At 38.0% G+C, this 19,345-nt stretch overlaps 1 protein-coding gene across 7 annotated transcripts in view; it reads left to right on the plus strand.

Moving 5' to 3' along the window:
* Positions 1-19,345, plus strand: part of FBXW11 (F-box and WD repeat domain containing 11) — a 121,191-nt gene that overhangs the window by 8,972 nt on the left and 92,874 nt on the right. Inside the window, exon 2 of one of the 7 annotated variants that reach the window (XM_004737608.3) lies at positions 49-210. The exons of the other annotated variants lie outside the window; for them this stretch is intronic. The gene's annotated coding sequence lies outside the window, so the exon portion shown is untranslated. The remainder of the gene's footprint in view (positions 1-48; positions 211-19,345) is intronic. 7 annotated transcript variants of the gene reach the window in all.

Raw genomic sequence — 19,345 nt, forward strand, 5'->3', positions numbered from 1 at the left:
CCGCTGGTGCCATGGTGGGTGTATGGATTGCTTTCTGTCTTTCAACAGTTACCGAAGTGCATGTTTGGGATTTTATTGAAGAAAGCTGGATACAGTAAACGGAAAGAATCTTGGAAGCTGCTTGACTGCTGTCTTTTCTCAGACTAGTCTGAAAGGGAATACCCCCATTCATTCTGGATTGGTGGATCTGAAGTACAAAATATTGTCCAGGTAAGCAATTACCCTGTATTGTTTTGTTATGTGAAACTCAACGCACTGAAAGAAACTTAAAAAACGAATTTCTTCACTTTTTTCCATTGATAGAGAAAGGAAGAAATGTTAGATATTTAGATATAGTGTTCATGTTTGGGATGGATTAGTGATGGTGTCTGGAAGAATTTCTAGTAGACACTTTGTTTTAGTGTAAGAAGTGCAGTTATTTTTATTGTAGGCCCAAATGGTTTATAGTTATAGTCAGACAGGGGGTACAGTAAACAAGGGAAGTTTGTTTGGGGCATAGCTTGTAAAATATGGAAAACAGGTGATAATTTTAAGGTATTATCTCATGGTTTATACCTAATACCAGATCAAAATAGTTATTGTAGTTACCATATAAAGTAGTGGTGTTTTATTCTTGGGACTCTTGGGAGTCCTCAGGAGGATTTATTAACTGTAGCAACTGTTTATTGAACATTAGTAAGTGCTAGGCACTGTTAGAGGCTCTTCACATATATTTCTTCCTCATTTGGCACATGCTATAACCTTATATTTTATAGTTAGTGAAATGAAGCTCATAAGCATTAAGTAAGTGCAAGTTGCTCTGGGTCATACAGCTAGTAAATGGCAAAGCCACGCTTTAGGCTTGAGTTTTTATGTTTCCAAAGTTCTGGCTCTTTCCATGTGACTGCGTTTGCTGAAGTTTGAACTTCATCTTCTGGATTTTCAAATTGCCCATCTGCAAGAGCAAGGTGTGGTTTTCCATAAAGGGTTTCCACTTGGAAAACACATGATAGATCATTGTTTGGCATGGTATTTTTATATCTTGTGGTCTTTCTGCTTGGTGAAGAAATTACAAGATCTTCAGTCAGTATATCAAGTGAACATAAAGGTAACTTAGGGAGTATAAGAGAGACAGTGCATTTAAATGTCAAAACATGGTGTATACAGGGAAATATCATATGCTCTAGTGAACTTGAACCTGTATCTTCTCAGTGCCTCCTTAGTTTTTATTGGTTATTTAAATAGCTCAGTAGCTTATTATGTGGACTTCTTTGACCTGTGCTTTGTTAGCCTTACAAGTAACAAAGCTGCCTTACATTGGAAGGCAGCTCTCTTGAAAACATGACTTTTTGGGGGGTATGTGTGTATGTATTTATTTATTTTTTAAAAAGAGTTTATTTATTTATTTATTTGTCAGAGATAGAGATAGAGAGAGAGAGAGGCAGGCAGAGTGGCAGGCAAGAGGCAAAGAGAGAAGCAGGCTCCCTGCTGAGCGAGGAGCCCAAGCCAGGACTCTATCCCAGGACGCTGGGATCATGACCTGAGCTGAAGGCAGTGGCTTAACCAGCTGAGCCACCCAGGCATCCCTTTTTGGTATTTAATATATTCTCCAGATTATCCATTTCCTTTAATCTTAAAAAAAAAAGTCTTTATCATAAACCTATTCTGTGTGGAGCACAATTATAAGCACTTCATATATATAAACTTTTAATATTCGTAGTAACTCAAGGTACCATTATATATTTACTGATGAGGAAACTGAATGATAGAGTAATTAAATAACATGTCCAAGGTCTCATGTCTGGGAAGAGACAAAGATAGGTATGAATCCAGGCAATCTGGCTTCAGAGAGTGTGCTTCTAAAGTCTGTGCTGTATTGTCTCTAGTATCAAGTGTCATCCAGTGATAAGAAGAGGGGTGGAGGGGGCGCCTGGGTGGCTCAGTGGGTTAAAGCCTCTGCCTTCGGCTCAGGTCATGATCCCAGGGTGCTGAGATGGGGCCCCGCATTGGGCTCTCTGCCCAGGGGGGAGCCTGTTTCCCTTCCTGTCTCTCTCTGCCTGCCTCTCTGCCTACTTATGATCTCTGTCTGTCAAATAAATAAATAAAATCTTTAGGAAAAAAAAAAAAAAAGAAGAGGGGTGGAAATCCTGAGTGCTAAAACTGAAATCACTGCAAAGGAAAAGGAAACAGTTGTTGTGTCGAGTATCTACTTCTGACCTTTGGTAGAAAACAGTCTAGATCTCAGTTCCGTGTTAGTCATTCAAGACTATCAGACTGTTACCCAAGATGGATTCATAGTAGGGTTTGTTGGAGGCTATCTTCCAGAACATTACTGTCCAGTAGAACTTCTATGGTAATGAAAATGTTTAGTATCTCTGCTCTTCAGTATGGTAGCCACTAGTCACATGTGGCTGTTTTGAAATATGGCTCTGTAACTGAGGACCTGAATTTTAAATTTTATTTAATTTAAATAGCCACATGTGCAGTTTTAGAATTTACCTTCATCCTGGGTCTGTTCATTGGTTTTAAACCCCAAGAAATCTGATTTGGTCAGCATGTTCAAAGCAACGCCTCGTCCCAGGTATGGCCAGTATTAACCAGCTGTGAAAGACTGATAAGTAAATTCCAGAATTCCAGTCTACTAGTTTATAATGGTATGTGCATGTTGGTATGATTAATATAAACCTTTTTGATAGGTAGATTTGGTTACTAGTCCTAATTAATATACCAGTTTAAGTTTTCAGTAAGAAACCGAGTTAGAGGGACCTGAAGACTCAAGCCAAATGCCTGAAATACTGTTCTTATGTGTATAGACTTGACCTCTCAGGTCAGATTGTATAGTTAGCATGGACTCAACCAGAAAAGTGAGATATTTGCTGGACTGGGACTGAGACAACCTCATTCAGCTTATAGTAGGGATGGGTGGTTTTTTCCTATGGCTGAACCTCTTCCTTCAACTTCTTTCCTTGCCCCTTCCCTCCCTTTTAAAGATTTATTTATTTGTCAGAGAGAGAGAGAGAGAGAGAGCGCACAGACAGGAGGAGCAACAGGCAGAGGGAGAAGCAGGCTCCTCGCTGAGCAAGGAGCTGGATGCAGAACTCATTCCCAGGACCCTGGGACCATGACTTGAGCCGAAGGCAGATGCTTAACCGATTGAGCCACCTAGGCATCCTTCTCTCTTTGCTTTTAATTTCCCCAAACCTTTTCAGATTAAGGCATTCACTTTTAGACAAGTTAGTACATTTCAGCTTGAATGCATTCTTGACTTCATAGGTCTGGGAAACCCTTCATTTCCCTTCAGAAAACTGAAGGAAATAAATGCCTTTATCACACTGTGATTCATTTTGTATTCATTTTTGACTCTAAGAAGGCAGACAGTCAGATTTTTTTTGCTTCCATGTAGTCTATAGACCAAAACAGTTGTATTGGCTTATTTAGTTTGGTTATGTAGTGTGGGGTAGAATAAGAACAAACTCATAAAAAATAAACTCGGTGGTACATTCTCTTTGGATTTTATCATGTTATTGAATGAGCTTGTTTTTAGCTTGCTATATCATTACTTTGTGACTCACTCTTGTTCTTCTGTTATGAAGGAAGAAAGAGTAACATAGCCAAATTTCTATTTTAGGAAGTTAACTTTTCAGGTGTGTGCAAAGTGGATTAGAGAGCCTGAAGGCAGGGAGACCAGTTAGTTCAAGTGAGCAATGAGGAAGGCAAACCAAAGCATTGATGGTGGGCGTGATGAAGGTGGATTGGACTTAAGAAAAGATGTAGGTGGTAGGATCTACAGAACTTGAGGATTAATTATTGGAGTAGGTGATGGATGGACTATAGTATGAATTTTAGATTTTTGCCTTGGGCACCAAGATGGATGTTTACTATCTTTTCCAAGATGAGGAATATTAGAAGAAGGGCATACAGGGCATGGGAGAGGTAGAGGGTAAAAGAATGAATTTAATTTATAATGAATTTGCGTTGTGTGTCGTGAATCCTCTTTGAGAAGTATCTAGTAGGAATATGAGCATCAGAGAAAGCAGGGGGAGAGAGAAAGATTTGGGAACTTTTATTTTGCTCCACTGGTAACTCACTTTACTCAGTAGATTTTTAAGATTTCTCTGAGTATAGATTGAGGAATCTATGTATCAGTGTATGGGAATGCTAACATAAAGACATGGACTGTAAGTTCACATGACCTTAGATCATATGTGATAGTGATCAAGCAGTGTTACCACTCTCCTTTTCATCTGAATCTGGATAGTCCATTACAGTATGTTCCCAGTCTGCAAATTAGCCCATTATGTTTGGGTTATGATTTTTTTTTTTTTTTTTTTTTTTTTTTTTACTATAATGGTTTGTTTAATTAATGGAGGTACAATTTTTGAAATGTGTTTTTTAAAACTCCACATTGTCACTATGTGTCTTATGGACATTTAAGCAAATTAACTTCCATACATCTCATGACCAAAGCAAGGGAAAAATAACCTGAACAGTGAAGGCTGTGGATCAAGTGTGACATGAGAAACGAAAATTTGCTCTTTTCTCAGCCTGTCTCAATTCTTGACTGCTGCTCATCTAGCTGAGATAAGTGTGATTATGGTACTTTAAAGACATTTTTAATATCACAACATGAGGCCAAAGGACAAGCCAGCTGTTTTGTATACTAGTCAGTTGAAGAAACAGTGAACTGTTCAAATGGAGTGAATATTAGCTGTGTTGGAATTACTGAGATGGTGTGTCAGTCTAGTGTGGCGTGTATTTAAGGGATTTGTAAGGCAGATGTTTACTGTAGGCTATTTTTACCTTACACACTGACTTCAGGCCCTAATTCCCAGGTGATCTGTAATGCCTGGTTTTGGTAATGAAAGCATGGAGATATGAGGAGTTCATTCTAGCTACAGTAAATCAGTACTTAACAAAAAGGTTTTTAGGATACATTGTATATGTGTATGCTACAAAATTCATAAAGTACAAAAGGGAGTAGACTAAAAAAAAAAAAAGTCGGCAGGTCTCCTGTTCCTTCTGACTCCAGCTATTCAACCATATTTTTGTGTAGCTTTCATGTATATGTCTTTCATGTATATTCTTCTGCACCTTGAATTTTTTTTAGTGTAAAACACGACATGCTTATGTTTCATATCAGTTCCCAAAGAGCACCCATATTTTTTGAAGAGATAATTTAAAAGATGCATGCTGATTTATTGTAGGTGCTGTAATTTGTTAAACCAGTCTGGACTGATACATGTACAGGTTATGGCCAGCCTTTTGCTATTACATATAATGCTGTAAAGAATAACTTAGTGTATTATTGTGTCATTTTACATGTGGAGAAGTTTATCTTCAGGAAAGTTTCCTAGGAGTAAAGTTCATTAGATAGATGCTTTTAAAAAATCTGATAGACATTGCCACATTGCCGTCCAGTTGTACTGCTGCAGTATATACTCTCAAGACTTTGTTTGAGAATATTCTTTTTCCCTGATACGCTCATGGTGTTATGTGGATTTCAAGCTGATATTTTTTCTTTTAGTTGTGCTTCTCCCCCTGCCCCATAACTTTTTATTATGAAAACTTTCACATATATACAGAAGAGTTGGGGGAAACCCAGTACAACAAAGACTTGTATAGGCTTTCCACCTAGACTCAACAGTTGTTTAGAGTTTTGCCATATTTGTATTATTTCTCTGCTCCATGCCTCCATTCCTCCTTTTCCTACTTGCCACTTTCCTCCCTTCTTCCTCTTTCTCTCTCATCTTCTGTTCTTCTCTCCTCAAATACATATCCTTTGTGGTTGTTAAAAAATTTGATAATAAGTTGCAAGGATGATGCTTCACCCTTTAAATATTCCAGCACTTGTCTCCTAAGAATAAGTATAGGCTCTCTCTCTAAAACTACACACACACACACAGAACCAGGTACATATAGGTATATATAGATATATAGATCTATAACCACATATTATATGTAGTCATTTCTATTTCATATATAAAACCACAATACTATTTTTATGTGTGAAAAAATTAAAATAATTCCATAATGTAATATCAAATATTCAGTTAGATTTTCCTAATTGTCCCAAGAATGTGTTTTCTGGCATGCTGTCCCCCCCGCCCCGCCCCCCCCCCCCGATTTTGTTTTAAAGGCCAGGATTCAAACAGAATACATTCATTGTGTCTGGTTATTATATCTCTTCAATTTCTTTTCATTTGGAACATTCTCTCTGCCCTTTCCCCTCCTCTCCCGGCATTGATTATTTTTGCAGAGTCCAGCTCACTTGTCCTCCAGGATGTTCTTCATTTGTTTATTTCCTCATAGTGTCATTTAACTTGTCTCTCTAGCTACTGTACTTACTGTAAACTGGAAGTTAGGTGAGAGCCTTGATTGCAACCAGGTTAAACATTCTGACAAGAATGCTTCATCGTAGGTGAAGTGTACTTACTTTGCATTGAGTCATGTTGGGAGGCACTTGATGACAGGTTATCCCATTATGAGCTATGTTAAATTTGATCCCTTGGCTAAGGTGGCAATAGCCAGGTCTCTCATTTATAAAGGTACAATTTTATCCTCTGCTTTTAGAAAGGAATTAATGGGACAGTATTTTGGAACCTTGTAAATATCCTATTCCATTACAACATTTCACCCAGTGGTTTTAGCATCCTTTTTTTTTTTTTTTTTAAAGGATTTTATTTATTTATTTGACAGAGAGAGAGAGAGAGAGAATAAGTAGGGGGAGCAGCAGAGGTAGAGGGAGAAGCAGGTTCCTCGCTGAGCAAGGAGCCTGATGTGGGACTCAATCCCAGGACCCTGGGATCATGACCTGAGCCGAAAGCAGAGGCTTAACCATCTGTGCCACCCAGGCGCCCCAAATGGTTTTAGCATCCTGATCCTGAAGTCCGTTATTACAATAGGAGTTACAAAATTATGGTTTTCTGTCACTCTGTCTACATTTATTAGCTAGCATTCACAGAGGCCATCCCTGTTTCTCCTCCTTTCATTTGTGTACCATTATACCCTCATGGACTTTTTATTTATTTAGTGTATTAACAATCAGTCTTTTTTGGTAAAGTTTTATTTATCTGAGAGAGAAATTGAGGGGGGGGTTGGGAAGAGAGAGAGGATTAGGAAGAAAATCTGCTGAGCAGAGAGCCCGAGGTGGGATTCCATCCCACCACCCTGAGACCATGACCTGAACTGAAACCGAGAATTGAGATGCTTAAGTGACTGAGCCACCCAGGTGCTCCGGCAGTCTTTATTGTCTCTGATTTGGCTAATGAGAACCCCTTCAAAGTAGCACCTTGCTTCCTTTTGATATGATATTTTCTCTGCATTTCAGGCATCAACCATTTCTCCAAGAAGCTCTGATTCCTTTTAGTGGGGAATGGTATTTAGAAGTCCAAAGCCTTGTTGTTGGGTTGTCATTGCTTTTAGAGCCTTTCAGTAGATAGAACTAAAGAGTATACTTAAAAAGAACCATGAGATCTTATTAGTTCTGATTCAAATTTAGTATTACAGAGATATTTTTTTAAACCTGTTTGTCTTTAGATTTTCAAAATCTAAGGGCCCATATTAGTGTATAATGGCTATCAAGTTGAGATACAAATTGTTATGTAAATAGAAGATAAATAGCTTCATTCATTATTGAACATGAACTCAAGCAGGTACTGTTCAGTCATGTGGGGCGTGCAGAACAGAATCAGAAATGTACCTTGCTTCCAGAAGCTTACAGTCTTTTACATAAAAAACTGTAGTGCATTCCAGAAGCTTACAGTCTTTTACATAAAAAACTGTAGTGCAGTGTGAAAGCTGGGAGGGATCATGATGTTTTACTCACCCTTTGAGGCCTGAGCAGAAGCTAGACATGAAAAATGGATGTATTGGGGGAAGGGAGGGCTCTCGTGGCAAAGGTAAACCAGTGAACGATGACTGGCAGGCAGGCAATGGTCTGTAGTGCCTGTTGGGTGGGACAGGTGAGTAGTTCTGTGAATAATATTGGAGTATAAGTTGCGTGGTGGGATTGAGGAAGATAGATTTACAAAGATATATTATAACCAAATTTTGGACTTTACCCTTTAGGTCAGAAGTTATGAAATAGTAGCTTATGCATCGAGCTTCACAGATATATTTTATTTGGTCTGCATAGATTTAAAAAATTGAGATAGGGGTTGCCTGGGCAGCTCAGTTGGATAAGCATCTGCCTTGGCTTAGGTCATGATCTCTGGGTCCTGGGGTCAAGCCCTGCCAGGGCGAACTCCCTTACTCTTCCTCTGCCCCCCCCCCCCCACCTGCATTCTCTCTCAAACAAATAAATAAAATCTAAAAAAAATTTTTGAGAAACTTCTTATCAAAACACTAATTTCTGGTTTGTCTGAAAATTGGAGTTGAGGAGTGGCTGCCTTTTATTAGAGTCAGGGCTTGTGCTTTCCTGGTCCCTATAGCTCCTGTAAATCTGTCTTTATCTGTCTGGCCCTTACAAGCTTCTGAACATGTGTGATCCTGCAGGATTAGAGTTGGGGTGTGAGGGTGGGAGATGTGATTTGAGAGGAGGAATGACTGAAAGCTTGAGAAAGATCTGTGCTTTAGATCTATCGGTTTGGAGGATATATTGGAGTAGTGAGACCAGTCCGTAGACTGTTGGAATATTACAGGGTAATACTAGGTAGTACAGATGGTGCAGAGAGGAGAAAATGAGACATTTTAAAATGTAGAGTGTATGTGTATATATATATTGATAAGATGTAAATCAAACTCTACTAAAACATGAAGTCATGCTTTTAAAAGGCTTTGCATTCACAAGTTGGTTTCTGGAAGTTAACCACATATTTTCATAATCTATTGATTAATTTTGGAAGACAGTAGTAATAGTTTCTTGCATTGTCACTGTGTAAAGTTTAGTTTTATAATATGCCAGTAGCACCTTTTGTCAAAAAATCTAACTCTGGCTCTATTTCTGGAAGTTGTGTATGGAGTGAATATACTGTAATTTTTTTTCTTAATTATAGAGCTAAATTTCCAGGCAAAAATAGTAATTAAACTATATACTTATTTTTAGAGAGTTGGCTGCTTCATTTAATTTTCACCACAGTCTGTGCAGGAAGTTAATCCAAAGGGTAATGAGTTGACATGGGACTGTCTGGTACATTTAAAATCACACCATTAAAATAATTTATGTTGTTAATAAGTATTTTGGACATCTTCCCTGTCCTATTGGGGCATGACTTTATCCAGCTCCATTGCCAATGCTATTACTCTAGATATTTATTAGCACTGCTGGCTTAGGCAGTCTGAGGGAAATAGACCTGGAGAGCACTTAAGTGACAAGACTGGGAGTGAGAGTGACTCACACTGACCAGCCAAATCTGCATTCTGTGTAATAAGCTTCAGCTTCAAAGGATGAGCAAAGATTGGTTTAAAGGGTATTCGTACATGTTTGTTTCTATAACTTACGTGTAGTGTAGAACACAAATCTTAAGTGTACAGCTGAATGAATTTTTACATGTGGAAACAGAACACTGTGTAACCACTACTCCAAGTCAACATACGGAACACTTCAGGGCACTTTAAGGGCTTCCTCATACGTATGCCTCACCAAGTCAGTAATCCTCCTAAAGGTTTATTCTAGTCTTTTTCACTGTAGGTTAGTCATGGCTGTTTTTGGATTTTATATAAATGGAATCATACAGCTTATACTCTTGGTCCCCCCCCCCCCACTTGCTGTTATATCTATGACATTCATTTTGTTGTAACAGGTTTTTTCCCTGTGCATTATTCAATTGTATATATAGTCCACAGTTTGTTTATTTTACTGTTGATTAATTAGTTGGATCGTTTGCAGTCTTTGGCTGATATATCACACTTCTAAGGTGGACATAAGCAGTTGATTCTATCACTTATAAAAAACCAGGAGTGGAATTACTGGATCATAGGATAGGCATATGTTCAGCTTTAGTAGTTACTGCTAAACTATTTTCCAAGTGCTTGGACTGATTTATACTCCTACCTCTAATGTGGGGAGTTCCAATCATCACTTTGTTTTGCTAGTCCTTTTAATTTTAACCATTCCAATGAATGTGTAATGGTATCTATGACTATTAACTATTGAGATATAATTTACTTGCAGTCAAGTGTGCTCATTTTACATGTACTGCTTGAGATTTGGGAGCTATATACACTTACATAACCACTACATGATCAATATGTAGAACATTTCTATCATCCATTGTAACTGCCCCCCACCCCCCTGTAAAATTCTCTCACTTCCCTTTGCAATTCCCCCACCCCTATACCTGGCCTCTGGTAACCTGCTTTGTATAACTATAAATTAGTTGTGCATGTTGTAGAATTTCATATAGATGAAATTGTATGGCATGCATATACTGCAGGCATTCTGTGTTTAGCTTATTTTACCCAGTGTAATGTTTTTGAGATTCATTCTTGTTGAATCACTTTTTAATTCTTTTCCATTGCTTAGCACAATTACATTACACAGGTATATAATGTTTTGTTTATTCATTGTCCTGCTGAAGAATATTTGGGTTGTTTCCAGTGTTTGACTGTTAAGAATAAATTTCATATGAACATTTGTGTTCAAATTTTTATTTGGATATTTCTTTTCTCTTGGGTATACCTAGGAGTGGAATTGCTGGCAGAAAGTTTAGTTCTTCCAAGTAACTGCCAGATCTTTTCCCGAAGTTGTTGCACATTCTTATGACTCTCCCCACAATATATGCGAGTTCCAGTTTCTTTTATAGCCTCATCAGTACTTGGCATTGTCAGACAGCTTTAACCATTCTTATATGTGTGAAGTAGAGTCTCATTATGATTTTAATTCACATTTTCTTGATGATTAATGAGCATTTTTTTCATGTGCCCATTGGCCTTTCAGATACTGTCTTTAGAGAAATATCCATTCAAATCTTTTGACCCTTTTAAAAAATTAGTTATCTTTTCCTTTTGATTTGTGGGAATTCTTTATAGTTGTCAGGAAACAACTTCTTTGTCAGATACACATTGCAGACATCTGTTCTATGGCTTGCTTTTTCAGTGTCTTACTATTGTCTTTTGATGGACAGAAGGTCTTAATGTTTACAAAATTGAATTACAGGTTTTTCTTTCATTATTTATTTATTTATTTATTTGTGTGTGTGTGTGTGTGTGTGTGTCCCATTTAAGAAAATTTTGCCTACTCTAAGGTCTTAAAGATAATTTACTCACAACTTTGGCTTTACCATCTTAAAACAATTTTTTTTTTTTAATGGTTGAGCAAGGGATCACGATTCATTTTTTCCCCCATATAGTTATCCAGTTAGCTCAGTGCTTTTGTTTACACATACATTAAAACACTATCGAAAAATTGTTGAAGAACATAATAAGCTTATGTTTTGTTTTTACAGAATTAACCATGTTTATTATAGAAAAATTCAAAATAAAAATAATGTAAAATAAGTAAAAGAGTCAGAACTTCCCCTGAGGACTTACTATTTGGTGTATTTCCCTTCCTTCATTTTTATGTATGTTCCATATGTATTTTTCACACATAAAATCGTTTTTTAAACTGCCTTTATTTTAATTAATTAATTAATTTATTTATTTTTGAGAGAGAGAGAGCAAGCAAGCATGTCTGGGTGCGACTTGGGGTTGGGGGAAGAGGGAGAGCGAGATGTTTTTTTTTAAAGATTTTATTTATTTATTTGACAGACAGAGGTCACAAGTAGGCAGAGAGGCAGGCAGAGAGAGAGAGGAAGAAGCAGGCTCTCCGCCGAGCACAGAGCCTGACTCGGGGCTCGATCCTAGGACCCCGGGATCATGACCTGAGCCGAAGGCAGAGGCTTTAACCCACTGAGCCACCCAGGTGCCCCGGAGAGCAAGATTCTTGAGCCGGCTCATGCTCAGCGCAAGCCTGATGCAGGGCTAAATCTCACAACCCTGAGATCATGACCTGAGCCAAAACCAAGAGTCGAAATCCAGAGTTGGGCAGCCACCCAGCTGCCCCCGCAAACTGCTTTTAAAACTCAGCAATACTTGTGGCATTTTTCTGAACTGTTTTATATTTCTCTTATAGTATTTTGAAGGGGTGCTTTGTATATATGAATGTAGAAATGGCTAACTAGTTAGGAAATTATTCCTTTATTTGACATTTAAATTCTTTTTTAAAAAAATATTTCTGATTTGTAGCAACTTAAAACTGGGTTGTTCTTATAGTTTGATCTTTGAACACATCTGTGAGTATTGGGATCATTTCTGAGGGGTAGAATGGATGGATCAAAGGATATATTACATTTTCAAGAACATGTGTATTTTATAAGGCCAGAAGTTCACCCACTCTCTGTTACTTACATGAAAATAATAAAACAGACCTTATTCTCTCTAAAAGTGCTATTTTCTCCATGCTGATGCCATTTTAGAATATTAATTAAAAAATAATACCAATTGGTTAAAGAATTTAATGAATTATTTCTGGAATTACTAGTGATATTGGATATATTATGTTTGTGGCTATATACGTTTCTTTTATGAAGAAAGGGAAATGTGTAGCTGTAGTTGTACTCTATTGATTTAAATCCAGGTGCTTTGGGGAATGTGGTAGAAGGAAGTCACCAGGGTGAGTTTGTTGTGGCTGGACAGTGTTGCCTTTCTGTTATCAAAATGGCCATTTTTGGTAGAAGCCAGCTGCAGAAGTATTTGCTTTACTCAATGTACAGTATTTGCTTTACTCAATGTACAGTCTGTGGCAAGCTTAATAAGCCAGGCCGTGCTCCGGCCAGACCCTGGCTCCAGATCTTTATGAAGTACTGAGAGATCCGTCATGTTTGGCCTCACTCAATGCTTCAAGGATGCTCACTTCTGTCAGCCTCCTTTGATGTAGGAGGTGAGGTTCTGCTGGGAATTCCATTCACTTTTTAGGTAGGCATTTCTTTGTTTACATTTAGTGAACTCTACTTTCCGATCCAGTTTTTTTCTTTTTTGTATCTTAAAGAAATTCCTTGAAATGTCTTATATATGTGGAGGGCATCCTATCTAGATTTCTAGTACCAGTGTAGATTGTCTTTTATTTTGACATGCCTTTGATGATTTCAGTTGCACCTATCAGAAATCCCAAACTTAACACCTCTGTTTCCCTTGGAAGTCATGCCTGTTTTTGTTTTTTGTTTTTCACTCTATCTTTCTGCCCTTAGTCATAGTGATTCCCCTACCCCTTCCTCCAGTGCCTTGACCTAACAAGCATTGTCATCTGTTATTTGTTATTTACAAGGGTTCACCCTGTCCTCCTTTCTTGCCTGATTAACCCTTGCTTATCCTTTAGAGCTGAGTTCAAGCATCAGCTCTTAGGGGTTGTGTCCCCTAGGTACCCCCAAAATTAGATTCCCTTGTCATATTCTTACAATGCTCCATTCTTTTCCTTTGCTGCTGTGAATATAATTGAAATTAATAAATGTATTGCATAACTCCCCACTAGACAGCTCCTTTATTAGAAAGTAATGTCTGCGGGGACAAGGATCATGTCTATCATGTCATATTCAGCTCATAGCATATTCCCAGTATCTAGTACAGTGCGTGCCTTACAGCTGCCCAGTTGAATGAGGAATAAATTTGGAAGGGTAAATGAGAATTACTATCTGTACCAGAAGTTTATATTTACTTTTAAAATGAATACATTTGCTCCTTAAATGCCTGGTGTTTTCAGTTTCAGTATCATCCCTTAATTTTAAATAACTTGATCCTGAAGTTTAAACTGTTGCCATTAGAAACTCCTCTCAGGAGGTCCAGAAGCATCCCTTCTTTCCCTTTCTGCCTTTTCGCCAGATTTTTAAACCTGTCATTGACTTCTTCTTCTTCTTTTTTTTTTTTTTTTTTTTAAAGATTTTATTTACTTATTTGATAGAGAGACAGCAAAAGAGGGAACATAAGCAGGGGGAGTGGGAGAGGGAGAAGTAGGATTCTTGTAGAGAGCATGGAGCCCGATGTGGGGCTTGATCCTAGGACCCTGGGATCATGACCTGATCAGAAGGCAGATGCTTAACACTGAGCCACCCAGGTGCCCCATAAACCTGTCGTTGACTTTTAATCTGTCCAGTTTATTTTGCTAATACTAATAATAGTTGTCATTTTGAAGGAGTTGTCAGCTGCTATGACTACTAATTCTTTTTTCTTTCTTTTCCTCCCCCCCCCCCCCCCCCGCCTTTCCGTGTGTGTATGTATATGTCCGTGACTAATAGGAACGCTGTTCCTGGGAGTTGCTTCCTTAGGTCAAGTAAATTTGGTAAATTTCTCATATAATCTCCTCTTGGAAATTGACTTGATAATTGTCATTTTAATAATTTGTTTCCCAGTATTTCCCAAACTTACCAACCCCAGAATGCTTCTCCTCCTTTATTTTGGTTCAAAACCCATGCAATCCAAGAGCTATTCTTGACTATTTTTGTGCATTTCATCCCAGCTTCTTGTATTCACCAGGAGTTCTCTATCTTCCTGCCAAAGTAATGAGGGAGGGACTAACACTTGCTAAATGCTAGATTTACATCCATTATTCCTTTAACCTTCTATAACTTTGAATGAAAGATAGGCTTATTTTCCACATTTTAGCATGTGAGGAAATGGAAACCGGAGAAGGGATTTTTTTTCCCCTCAAGGTTACATAGTGATTTTGTCTCTATTTATCATCTGTCTGTTTCTTCAAAGCCTTGTGTTCTTTTTCCTTCCCCCCTGGGGAAGGAAAAGAAAAACTCTAATGATGGTTTTAGAAGCTGTACCTCCAGCTATCACCTTAGTTCAGGGAATGTTCAGTGGTGGCTTACACTCTCAAGAGCCAGAGGCCCAGGAGCAGCAGGGCCCCTAGGCTCTAATAGGTGGGCAGCAGCATATTCTCAGTACCTGGGGAGATGGAGAAGAGAAGGCCAAGAAAGGCCTTCACTACCCCTGCCTGCATTGCCTTTATAAGACCTCATGCTTTCTTCCCTCCTTCATTCCAGGCTTGCCTCATTCTCTTCAGTTCCAGTCTTTTCTACTCGTATGTGACTTTTTTGTTGGAATTTTAGGTTGGCTTTTACTAATAACATAGTAGCTAATATTTATTGGGTGTCTGCTTTAACGTAGCCAGCCTTTCCTCTCTGGCCCTCTAAATAGCTGCCTTACTTAAGGTCAGGTAGTGTTGGATCTGGGATCTTAACCTCAGCTCAGTAAATGCTTTCTTAGGGAAAACATACCTTAAGCAATTAAAATCTACAAAATCATGGGTTTGATGTGCTAGTTATGTATTTTTTATAATATATTTAAATTAAGTATATAGCTCTTAAACATTAAAACATGTTTATATACCACCAAAAATCACCTTGAATATTAAACCTTGGGAAATGTTCCTGTATTCTACTTTTTGTCTTATCCATTTATCCATGAATAGTTCAGTATGTGTCTGTAATAGATGAGGGCATAAGAACAAAACAAAAGATGATTATTATTAGAGATTTTCTTTATTAATTTGATAAAGAGAGAGACCGCAAGAGAGAGAACACAAACAGGGTGAGTGGGAGAGGGAGAAGCAGGCTTCCCGTTGAGCAAGAGCCTGATGTGATGTGATACCAGGGCTCGATCCCAGAACTCTGGGATTGTGACCCAAGCTGAAGACACACTTGACGACTGAGCCACCTAGGTGCCTGGGAACTAAGCTAAATGCACACACACAAGGGTACCTGGGTGGCTTAGTCATTAGGCGTCCACCTTTGGTTCAGGTTATGATCCTGTGGTCCTGGTTTGAGCCCTGCATCAGGCTCCCTGTTCCGCCATGGTGCTTTCTTACTTTTGTGATGTTCTCTATCCTTTCCAAGTAGCTGATTCTTAGAGAAACGTAGTACTGTACATATGCATTTACATTTTTCCGAGTTAAAACTGCATAATTTATTGATTGTAGATGGTGAACCAGTAAGCTGGCGCAGGAATGCCTGCATGTAGTTGTCAGTTTTGTCGAGGACGGTGATGACACATTATACGGTATTGACAATCAGTATTAGAGTATATTCCTATAGTTTGTTTTCAACTTTCTCCTTTTTCTCAATTCAGATATGTAGTGACTTTTGCTACTGTTAGTATATACTTAAACCTTACTTTATCCCCACCCCCCATTTGAATGATTACAATGACACCTTTAATGTAGGAAGATAAAAACAAAATAAGTGGGAAAATGAAAATAAAAGAAAAAAATGTAGGAAAAGAAGATGAATGAAGAAATAAAGTTATGTAAAAATGCACAGAATAAGGTTAGTTTTTAACAGGAGGGGCACAGATTAATCTCTGCTTGTAACTGTTCTTTGTAGCTGTTTGCAGAAATTCTGTATTTTTAGATGATAACTATATATTTTTTCCTAAGGTTTTTTAATTTATTTGGTATTTGTACTTGGTAATGCCATTCTCATTACTTATTTGGAATGAAGTGCCTATAAAAATGTGGGTCAGGTTTCTCAGTGTTGGGTTTCAGAGCTCTTTGGAAAATAAGGACTCTCTTTTCTGTTGTGCCTTCTTTGTACGGTCTTCTTAGAGTTTTGATTAGTTCATCCTGTTATATAGGTTTTCCTTTCCCTAGTGTCTGTGGTATAGCATGAATGAGATATTCTTGGAACATTTAGTTCTGAGTACATTTGTTTATTTGTTTTAGAATAAAGTGATTTCTTAGGAAAGAAAATAAGTATATAAGAAAGTTTCTCCAGCAGAATACTGTGTCTTTGGCCATATCAAATACCTTTTTTGAGATTTGCCTGTTGTATTTGAACTAAGTATTTAAGGTTTGTTATGATTTTTTCAGTTAAAGTGGCAGAAAAGCCAACTTAAAGCTGTCATAAGCCATAACAAGGAATATGTAATTTGAAAAATCTAGAGGTAGGTGTGGATTCAGGTTTCTTTCTCAGACTCTAAAGTGATACCTCCTGGTAACCAACTCCAGACTCTCCCTGTGGTAGCATGAAGGCATCAGTAGCTCCTACTTTCATCCTGTCATGTTCAAGCTCAGTGGGAAAGAATCTCTTTTCTTTAGGCTTCCATAGAAGCCCTGGGATTCGATATAGAACATGTGCCCACCACTCCTGAATCAATCACTGTGATTAGGCAATGTGGCCGAAAAACAGATGTCTACCATCAACCCCTTAAAATTATAACATACTCTTCTCTGGCCCTGAATCAAGTTTTTGCTCTGCATATAGACTTTCTGGACTTTCGTAGTTCATTATTTGATAACTTAACAAATATTTATTGAGTTCCTGCTGTGTACAGGCACTGTAAGGACTTAAAAACATTACATTATGCATTGGTAAACTCCCTTACCAATTGCTTGTAAATTATACTATTTTTAATAAATTATTATTTGGAAATGTATAATTTTTACTTTCATTTTCTTATTTGCAGATTTTGTTTTATTATTATTCATTTATTATTTATTTATTTTAAAAAGCTTTTTTTTTTTTTTTTAAGATTCTATTTATTTATTTGACAGAGATCACAAGCAGGCAGAGAGGCAGGCAGAGAGAAAGGGAAGCAGGCTCCCCGCCGAGCAGAGAGCCTAATGTGGGGCTCGATCCCAGGACCCTGGGACCATGACCCAAGCTGAAGGCAGAGGCTTTAACCCACTGAGCCACCCAGGTGCCCCTCTTTTTTTTTTATTTTTAAAAATTTTTTTAGTGAGAGCTTGAGCACACAAGCTGGGGAGCAGGAGGAGAGGGGCAGAAGGAGAGGGAGAGAAAGAATCTTACGCAGGCTGCACACTCAGTGCAGAGCCTGACGTGGGGCTTAGTCTCAAAATTCTGAGATCATGACCTGAACTGAAGTCAGAAGTTAGAGGCTTAACTAATTGAACCACTGAGGCACCCCCTGAAGATTTTATTTTTAAGTAATCTCTACACCCAACATGGATCTCAAACTTAAAACATTTGGGTCAAGAGTTGCATGCTCTACCAACTGAACCAGCCGGGCATCCCGGGAAATAAAATACAATTTTTAAAAGAAGACTTACTACTTCATGATTTTTCTGTGGTTTATAGACCAGTTCATGAATTTATTTTCAAATTAATAGTATTATCACCCTTTCAACCTTTTTTCATTCACATCCCAGTCTTGGTAGCTGTTTCTTTTGTTTCTTTGTAGAATTTTAACTCATCAGTGAAAAGAAATGTGGCTTAAAAAAAATAGAGAAATGTGGCTCGTGGATTATTTTTCCTCTTAAACACAGTAGGAAATGTCCCTGTGAGATTTGTCTTCTGATCCTCCTCTCAATACTGTATTCTCTCAGAGTTAATGAAAAATTTTATTATGATGGTGACATCTGTGTTCTGTGCTTTGTAGAACATCTTGGCTGAGGGCTTATAGCTGAGTCATTCATAAAGTTACTAAAACAGTGAAGTTGAACAGTTTTTTTTAACAAGTCCAGTATCTCTTAAATTTATATTTGGGCATTCCATCTTAAACTTCATTACTTCCTTTGTGTGAGGACTTCCAGAGTGCTACAGTCTACCCATGTCCATATGTACTGCTGCAAAAAGAGTCTGAAACTTGCAGGGTGACCTTACTGTAGCATGTGTTTAGCAGTAATTATCTGCTGTCGAGACTAGGTGCTTTCAAGGGGATGCGCACCAAAAGCATGATGTGAGAGATTTAGAGGACCTGGGCTAGAAAAGCATTTTAAGAAGATGGACGGAATGCTCTGTAGAGTCCCTTTCAGCTCCAGAATATAATGAAATCTCTGACTTCAAGCAGCGAGAACTCTCTTTACCCAGTTGCCTGCAGGAGACAGACAGTGTGAAGGGAATCAAAGACATCCTTGCTGTGCAGCAAGCAGCAGGAATCCCTTACTAAGGCAGCCTTAGCCCCTGGCTGAAAGACAGATTCATTTGTTCCCAAAGCCCAGTGGATTGTGAGGCACACAACTTCACTCTTATTTGAAACCAAGGTCAGCCTAGGATAGGAGGACAATGGGCTATATGAGAAAGTAGAGCAAGTGTAAAGTTTGCTATAAATTTAATTAAGGGATGATAAAATATACCCTTTTATACGTTGGCTTTGACAGCTCACTTTTCATGCTATTCCCAGCTGAAGAAGCAAAATTTTGATTACCATTGTTTTCTAAATAAGTCAACATACAGTTGAATGTGTTAGTGTATGTATAAAATTTTAAAAAGATTGAGACTGCCAACTTGGGATGTGTGCTTCTTTGGGATGGGGCTTGTTAGGTCTCTGAGAATAAGTATATATTTGAGAAATGAGCAGTGTTTAGAAAATATTAGAGGGCTTGTTCAAATGCTGTTAAGGTTTGACTTCAAAAGGTTTCTTTGTAGGATCAACTTTCATTCTATAGGTGCTTGTTCAGAGCGAATAATGAAAGAGGAAGCATGATGGAAGC

Source organism: Mustela putorius, unplaced genomic scaffold (genome assembly GCF_011764305.1).
Source record: "Mustela putorius furo isolate JIRA1106 unplaced genomic scaffold, ASM1176430v1.1 tig00000145_pilon_pilon_pilon, whole genome shotgun sequence".
Taxonomy (NCBI): domain Eukaryota; kingdom Metazoa; phylum Chordata; class Mammalia; order Carnivora; family Mustelidae; genus Mustela; species Mustela putorius.